We start from the raw sequence: 9,177 nt of genomic DNA on the forward strand, positions 1-9,177 counted from the left end.
AGAGGAGAAAGAAGGACCCAGAGGGGGAGAAGAGGGAACTCCAAGAACCCAAAATTAGACCAGAGGGTGAAGAGTTGGCACAAGGGTACCGGATCCCAAGCTGGTGGAGGGCCCTAATCCTTAGCCAGAGACCGGAGGTCGTGGGCAGGATCTGCCACGACCACCCACTAAATCCACCCGGAAGGCACACCAAGAATAGGGTCAGGGAACCCAGAGACAAGGGTTTACCAACAAGAGGCCCGAGGGAGCCGGACTTAGGTGGATCCCTGGTGGGGAAGGCCAGAGAGAAGGACAAGTCAGAAAGGGAGCTCAGGACCACGCTCCAGAATCACCTGGGGGTTGGCCGAGTCCAGGACCTGGTGGACGCAGCACGGCTCGGGTGGTCACTCAAGGCCGGAGTGACCAACACAAAAGCAGTAAGTAAAACCCTGAACTGCACAAGCCGACTCGGAGTCTTATTACCACTCTCACTGCACCACCACAACCACCATCCTCTGCAACTGACCCCCTGAGGCTATACCCCTCCCGTTGGGGGTTATACTACCTGAGCTGCACACACACCACCAGCCTCAGCGGACCCTGCTGCAGCGGCGGCCGTAGTGACCGCAAATCAACGGGTGGCGTAGTCGACATTAAAGAACATCCAGCAACATCTGTAGGACTGCCACACACTGAGCATGACACCCTGGGCACGGACCGGGTCACCGCCACTCGGAGACTACAACCCCCATCTGATCCGGCTCCGGGTATCCCCCAAACAACACTGGCCCAGGGGGCGCGTCAACTTTGGCGTAGTCGGCAGGATAACGTGCCCGCAACAACCGGGTACTGCGTGCCTGAAGAAAAGTTCACCGTTACCTTAAAAAGAAGTCTCCCGCCGGTTCCGGAGGGTCCCCGCCAACGGACCCCATCACAGGTCGTTTCCCGCCGGTTGTCCGCCATTTGCAGCTTTTTCCCGCCATCCGTGGAGTTTCCCGCCACTGGGAGACGATTCCCGCCATTTCCAAAGATTTCCCGCCTTGGAAGAGCGGACGCCATTATGGGCGTGCCAGAGGGTGGCAAGAAGTCACCTCCCATCGTGGGCCAGGTCGAAGAATGGCGCCAAAAGCGGAAACCGCGCCCACCAACAGAGACTGTGATGCTGGAAGTGTCCATCAGCGTGAGAGAACTGCCCCTGGAACTGACAATCACAAAGTTGCCCCGGGACCACCTTCAATGTGGGCGGAGACAGAACAAGAGAACAAAGATGGGTGTCGCCTGGAGCAGTCTGGAGAGAGCGCACCCGGAGACAAGAAGTCTGGAGAGGAGTCCAGAGAGAGCCTACCCGGAGATGGAGGGAGAGTCAGGCAGCACCGACCCAGTGGTCAGGAGCCTGCTACAAGCCACAACCCCACTAGGCTTAGTGGAGGTCCTGGCACAGCTTCCCCGAGACCGGGAGTGTGCACAGACTGCGCTGGAGGGCCTCGCACGGAGGATGGCCCGGGTGCAGCGAGAGACGTTGGCGGAGTGGAGCCGAGAGATGGCCCAGCAGACCGAAACCCGTCAGCGGAGCACGCCACCCGAGACGAGGAGACAGACCGCCTCTGAGGATGGTGCAGGAGGACTCAAGGCCGGAGACGGCGCCGAGAAGGGAGCCGAACGAATGGAGGCAGGTAAAGGGGACGTCTCTACCCCGAGCCGGGAAACCGCGTACCTGCCCCAGCTCCCCTTCGCAGAGCCCGAAATTCCCCCTGCCGTGCCCGTCGCTGCATCGTCACCGCCGCAGACTAGGCCTCAACCGGAAACCGCGGCCGCGACCCCTGTGACGTCACGCGCTTCGACCCTGAGCGCGGCAAAGCAGGAAATACCATCGGCCTGGTCGCAAGGCCTAGTACACCCGGGCGCCGCCATTCCAACAGCGCCCCCTACCTCCGCGGAGCCACCAGCCTGGTCGCAGGGCCGAGTAACCACGGGCGCCGCCGTTCTTACGGTGCCATTTTCCTTTAGCGTGCCACAAGCCTGGTCACAAGGCCTGGTCAACCCGGGCGCCGCTACCACCACAGCGCCCATAACACCTAAAGTACCGCACCTGGGTGAGGACCTGTTCGCCCAGCATACGTGCCCGGATGGGCAGCCCTTCATATGGCCACCGGAGTTTCACCATCCCCGACTCCGGAAAGAAAGACCCCTAGATGAACCCCTGATTCCGGTTCCGAAGCCCGTCAGGAGGACCCAGCCCCCGCTAGAGGAGGCACAGTTTGAGTGGGACCCCACCGGAGAAGACCTCATGGGGTTCACTCAGGAGACTCGGGCGGCCGCAGCGGAGCGTGCAGAGTGCTGCCGCCAGCAGCTCGAGGTCTTCGAGAAGGAGCGGAGAGAGAGGCGGGTCCGGGAACAGCAAGCACAGATAAGGAGCGCGGAGCAGAAGAGCCGGACCAGGAGGAACCCCCGTGCAGCTCATGGTCCCCATACCACCGGGACTGTGATTAAATTCAATCTGCAGCATGGGTGGGGCTTCATAAAAGACCATCATACCCCCGGCGACGTCTTTGTCACACGCAGAGACGTAGAAAGCCATCTGCCGGAGGGACACAGAGGTCGTGACCTGTATGTAGGGGACGAGGTCACCTTCACCCGGCACAAGTGTGCCAAAGGACCCTACGCCCTCCATGTACATCGCCTGACGGAGGAGGAGTTGCGGTGTGAGGAGGAGCAGGAGGACGCCGTCGTTAAAGTACGGTAAAGAGACTGTAAATAGTTACCCATCGGGGTACAGTGAACTGTTGCTGCCTTAAATAAGTCCCCGTTGGGACAAGAGTGAACTGTTAACCCGTGTGTCCCTATTCCCATTACCTGGCCGAGGACTGAGAGCGGCCATATTCCCCCTGTATATAGTTGCGCTTCCTAAGGCGTCCCCTACCGGTTTTATAGGAAACTGTTGTTTTTCTTGAAGAGACTGTCGCACTTTTCCCGGTCACAAGTTGCACCGTGGCCGGAGGAGCAAGAGTGTTTACAAGGAGGTTATTTATGAAAAGTTATTGCTGATAATATATGTGATGTTTTATATGTTTATGTCTTATGAAAAAAAAAAAAAAATGTATGTTTTGGATGTTTTTATATCTTACAGCCCGAGGACGTGCTGTGATTTACCAGGGGGGAATGTAGCACCCTGAGGATTCGGCTGCTACAGGGGTATTGCACCTCAAGCCAGAGGTGTGATATTCCACTCCCGGGTAAGGATGGAGTGTGGAACTGAGCTCAGTAGGCTGCATGCACTACACACATCCCATTTCCGGGGGACAGACCAATGGTACTCCCACTAGAGAAATGTGCAGGTACGACAGTGTCTGTCCCTGGCTGGAGTGGGAGGGGGGTGGAACATCCCAGTAGTGGGAAGAAGAGGGAACTCCAAGAACCCAAAATTAGACCAGAGGGTGAAGAGTTGGCACAAGGGTACCGGATCCCAAGCTGGTGGAGGGCCCTAATCTTTAGCCAAAGACCGGAGGTCGTGGGCAGGATCTGCCACGACCACCCACTAAATCCACCCGGAAGGCACACCAAGAATAGGGTCAGGGAACCCAGAGACAAGGGTTTACCAACAAGAGGCCCGAGGGAGCCGGACTTAGGTGGATCCCTGGTGGGGAAGGCCAGAGAGAAGGACAAGTCAGAAAGGGAGCTCAGGACCACGCTCCAGAATCACCTGGGGGTTGGCCGAGTCCAGGACCTGGTGGACGCAGCACGGCTCGGGTGGTCACTCAAGGCCGGAGTGACCAACACAAAAGCAGTAAGTAAAACCCTGAACTGCACAAGCCGACTCGGAGTCTTATTACCACTCTCACTGCACCACCACAACCACCATCCTCTGCAACTGACCCCCTGAGGCTATACCCCTCCCGTTGGGGGTTATACTACCTGAGCTGCACACACACCACCAGCCTCAGCGGACCCTGCTGCAGCGGCGGCCGTAGTGACCGCAAATCAACGGGTGGCGTAGTCGACATTAAAGAACATCCAGCAACATCTGTAGGACTGCCACACACTGAGCTTGACACCCTGGGCACGGACCGGGTCACCGCCACTCGGAGACTACAACCCCCATCTGATCCGGCTCCGGGTATCCCCCAAACAACACTGGCCCAGGGGGCGCGTCACTTCTACGTCTGGAGGAAAGAAGGTTTAATCATAATCACAGACGCGGATTCTTTACTGTAAGAGCAGTGAGACTATGGAACTCTCTGCCGCATGATGTTGTAATGAGTGATTCACTACTAAAATTTAAGAAGGGCATGGATGCCTTTCTTCAAAAGTATAATATTACAGGTTATATATACTAGATTCCTTGATAGGGCGTTGATCCAGGGAACTAGTCTGATTGTCGTATGGAGTCAGGAAGGAATTTTTTTCCCCAATGTGGAGCTTAGTGTTTGCCACATGGGGTTTTCTTGCCTTCCTCTGGATCAACATGTAAGGCTATGGGTTGAACTAGATGGACTTAGTAACATAGTTTTTAAGGTTGAAGGAAGACTATGTTACTATGTTACTAATGGAAAGTAGGAATCGTGCTCAGTGTCAGGCAGCAGCTGCTAAGGCTATGATAGTGGTGGAAACATACAAAAGGCAAGATAAATTGCTTCCAATGTTATTTCTAAAGCTGGACCTATTAATCACACAGATGAACCATTCATTTTTAAGGTCTCAAAGCTTTATAAACTAACAGTAGTTGAATAATTAGGGTCCATTATGATTTAGATTAGTGAGTCATTTAATCTCTGGAAGTTTCCGAATAAGATTTCTCTTTCACAATTTTTACAATACATAAGGGTGATGGGTTTTTATCTACACTTTCTCAGTGCAGGTGATTGTCGTGCTTCTTCTAGTCAGTAGTGCTAATTTACTATCAATTTTGATCCCAAATTATGTTGCAAATCATTATAGACATATTAATAATTTGAGCCAAAAAAACAACAAATGTTGACTGCTTGCTGGACGTCTTTTAAAAGTGTAGAGAGGAAAAAGGCCACGAGCTGTAAAATGTGCCCAATTGTTTTACTTGCGACCACCACTTTGACTGTAAATTAAATAGATAGGACACAATGTGCTTGATTATTACAAAGTCTCTTTAACAGTCTTCAAACGCGGTAGCAGGTTTGTATCCAGCAAGAAGCAGACACTAACAAAACTTTCCTCATATATATGGAGACAGTATGCTGGTAAATACTTCAGCAGCACTTCCTTCACACGCACACATCCTCTTTGTGTTCTGCACAGTATAGTGCAGCCCACATCCATAGTACATGTCATGTGCCCCTTCTCACAGTCACTTCTCTTGTCAGGGGCACGCTGCAGTAGGTTTTGTATGGTAATTTGCACACTTTTGTGGCCTATTCCTTTATTACTGTGTCACATTTCCTTGCACAAAGACACTTGTCTCTGGTTGTCTCTGATGTATCAACTAAGGATTCAACACTCAGACACTTCATGTGTGGAACTCCTGTAGCAGTGTCCAAAGAACAGCAAGTACAGCACAGTAGACGAGAAGGCTGAAACAAAACTCCGGCTTTATTATGTACAAAGGGATTATATGCCAGGAAGTGAGAATAACAGTATTTACAATGACAATATCAATAACATGAATACAGGAAGAAATAGCTGAAGCGAATCACAAAGCTATGCTCCAGCTATGGCAATGAAAGCTAAATACAAAAGTACACATCAAGTTCCACATACTACTCTAGGCTAGTTCCCTATCTGGCTTTCCGCTAATCGGGCCACACTGTTACAGCGTCCTATCTAAAGAAAACTACACTAAACCCTAGCACAGTTCACCACCAGTGCGTCACTCACTGTTGTGCAAATCAGATGCAGATGGCGGCCGCCTTGTTCATGGTGTAACCGAACAGTATCACGTCACTTGAGACCTTTAATTTGTATATTGGATCTCTATCTTCTGCAGGCAGGCAAACCTTGCTTCACTTTCACTGAGGTAAAATGGCTGGTACTCTGTGTTGTGTATTACCTTAGGTCAGCAGCCTTTAAGGAAAACGTTCTTCAAAAAGGGAAGGATTTCTCCACTCTTGACACAGTCCTGACAACAAATCTTGATAAAGCCACCACTCTTATCTTTCCAGAGATTTAAGCCCCCGTCTCACATAGCGAGATCGCTAGCGAGATTGCTGCTGTGTCACGGTTTTGGTCACGCAACAGCGACCTCACCAGCGATGTCGCTATGTGTGACACTTTGCAACGATCAGGCCCCTGCTGTGAGGTCGCTGATCGCTGCAAAGTGTCCTGGACCATTTTTTGGTCGTTGCTCTCCCGCTGGTCAGCACACATCGCTGTGTGTGACCAGCGGGAGCAGCGATCAGGCTGGTAACCATGATAAACATCGGGTTACTAGGGGCACACGCACACCTAGTAACCCGTTGTTTATCATGGTTACGAGCCTGCTAAAGTGAGCGGTAACCTCCCGCTCACTGTAGCAGAGTGGTAACCATGATAAATAGCGGGTTACTAGGTGCGCGTGTGCCCCTAGTAACCCGATGTTTACCATAGTTACCAGCCTGCTCCTGCTTCAGCAGGCTCGTAACCAGGAGCAGGACATCGTGGAAAGATTCTTTCCACGATGTCGCTGCTCCCCTGATCGTTGGTGAGCCTGCCTGTTTGACAGCTCACCAGCGACCACATAGCGACGCAGCAACGATCCCTGACAGGTCGTATCGTTGTCGGGATCGTTGCAGCGTCGCTAAGTGTGACGGGGCCTTTACAGTTGCTTTTTATAGTCTCGCTTTATCAGGAACAGGCAGGAGCCTCTCTGTTCCCTCAGACACACACACACATGAGGTCCCTCTGCTTCCTGGTTCATTTCCCTCTCCCAGCACAGACCAAGAAGCAGGTGGGGGGCGGCTAGTCCACAAGCAGAAAACCCAGAGGGGAGCATGGTTTCTTTAAAGCCACAGTGTATTCAATGTCTGGTAAGGGCTGATCCCCTACACTCCTCACAGTCAATAATAAGCCTCTGAGCTCCCATCTGTGGGGGCAATTCTCCCGTTCTATGTATAATCTTCACCTATCTGTAATAGTGGATCTCTCATTCAAGGACAGCTAATCTCTTCCTCCTAGGTCAGACTACAAATACTGCAGGGCTGGATGGAGCTTCCTACATGCTCCACTTTAGCAATAACTAGTTCCTTAGGTTGGCCCAACATGGCACTGTATTTCTCTTTTCCTTCTGCCTACAGTTTGTCTGCAAATCCTTCAGATCAAAAGCAAAACACAGGACATGAGAACTCACTCTGTGCACATTCAGAAGGCTTGGGCAGATCAGCTTATACCTTCAGTATTTCACAAGCAGGTCTGTGTGTTAACTCATTGTGTTCTGAACTCATCACTTTCGACATTACAGTCTGCTGCTCAGTGTCACCCGCCCAATGTTAGATCCTGGACATTAATTTCACAAAATATATTGGTGCACACATCCCCAATCTCTCATGTACACAAGCAGTGCAGCTTACCTATAAACACATAACATATCATGACAGTTATTGTAGGTTCACACATAGCATTTTTGCTGCGTATTTATGTGCATTGGAAAAATGCAGCACTTTACAGTAGCAGCAAAATAAAATAAATTTCTAAAATCTCTTTCACGCAGTGCATTATTTTTTCTTTGCGTTGTTTGAGCTGCGGTGCTTTTTTTTTAAAATACGCAGTATGTCAATTTTTTAAATGTTTTTGCTGTATTTTTTTTACCCATTCAATTAAATGTATAAAAAAACTCATTAAAAATGCATCAAAATCATGCGTATTGTAACTTTGCAAAAGAGCACTGTGTGAACTTACCCTACCAAGGCAATTGCTCAGTCCTGCACAGTTCGTTAGATAAAGGTGTTCACATAGCCACATCTTAAAAAAATAGATAAATAGATAAAGAGTATCTGTAGGCGCTTAGGCCACCTTCACATGTACGGGTTTCCGGTACATGTGTCATCCGTTTTTACATGAACAGGAGACACATATCAACACGTAAACTATTAAAACCTATGTTTGGTGAGCTTCACATGTCCATTTTTTCCAGCCGCAGAGATGACAGGGGCCAATACAAGTCTATGGGCATCCATGTGTCATCCGTGTGCTGTACATGTTTAACATTGCAAAGCATAGGAGAAACTTTGGAATTGATTTTTCTTAAGCCATACTGGAAAAAAACAAATGGCACACTGATCCAAAATACTGATAATACCAGTACTGTTTTTTCCAAGTACCGTTATTATACGGACATGTGAAGGTGGCCTAAGTAATGTGCAAACATTGAATATATAAAATTTGGACTGCATTACTGCTATATAGAATATACAAGGTGACCTTTCTAAGATGGGACCCCAAACCTAATATGTATCAAACCTGCCTCTCCCAGAACAAAATCCTACAAATTTAAAGGGCATGTAGGATTCAGGTGGTGCTGGTCAGTTTTTTTTGTGTAGTATACTATTGTAGGTGTAAGGTGCCTCAGCGAGGTAGTCGTGGGCGAGCTGTAGCCATTGCTCGCTCTGACACCCTACAGACAATACGTGTCCTCTCTCTGATGTGTGGCTGTGTATGTGGTGTTCTCCACTTACTTCAAACCATTCGATCGCGGCTGTCTCCAGGCATTTCTCTTCTGGGACCAGGGCAGCAATAAATTCAGAGGACACGAGGTTCTTAACCAGAACTTGGACTTTACTTGGGGAAGAGGAATATGTACAATATTTATAGGCAGATATAATGGATAAGGCCCGACAGGTTATTATCTCACTCACAGCCCTGGTTTCCTCTTTGAGTGAAGCATCTCTGTGACTCTATCTCTAGCCCAAGAGACTCTTCTGCAATACCAACAGTGTTCCGGATCTGATATCTCCCCCACGTCTTAGCCTGGAGTCCTATTTATCTTCCTCTGCTTCCTGTAGACTAGAAGTGCCCCGGGTCCTCAATATCTCCATTGAGTTTCTCCGGCCGGCTAACAGGACTTTTGCGCAGGGAGACCTTTGCACTGGTGATCCCACTGTCTGAGGGTATGGAGCTCCTGTCTACCCTAGCAGCCACCATATAGACAGGCTGCCTGTACAGTTCACAGTCCTATCTCTTACTATTCATCACTTCCTGCTTCTGGAAACTAAGCAGGGATTTTCCTAATGTGCCCACCCTCTGTGGGCTGCCATCACA

The sequence above is a fragment of the Phyllobates terribilis genome, unplaced genomic scaffold (assembly GCF_046119375.1).
Source record: "Phyllobates terribilis strain yellow unplaced genomic scaffold, ASM4611937v1 Scaffold_5__5_contigs__length_657084704, whole genome shotgun sequence".
NCBI lineage: Eukaryota > Metazoa > Chordata > Amphibia > Anura > Dendrobatidae > Phyllobates > Phyllobates terribilis.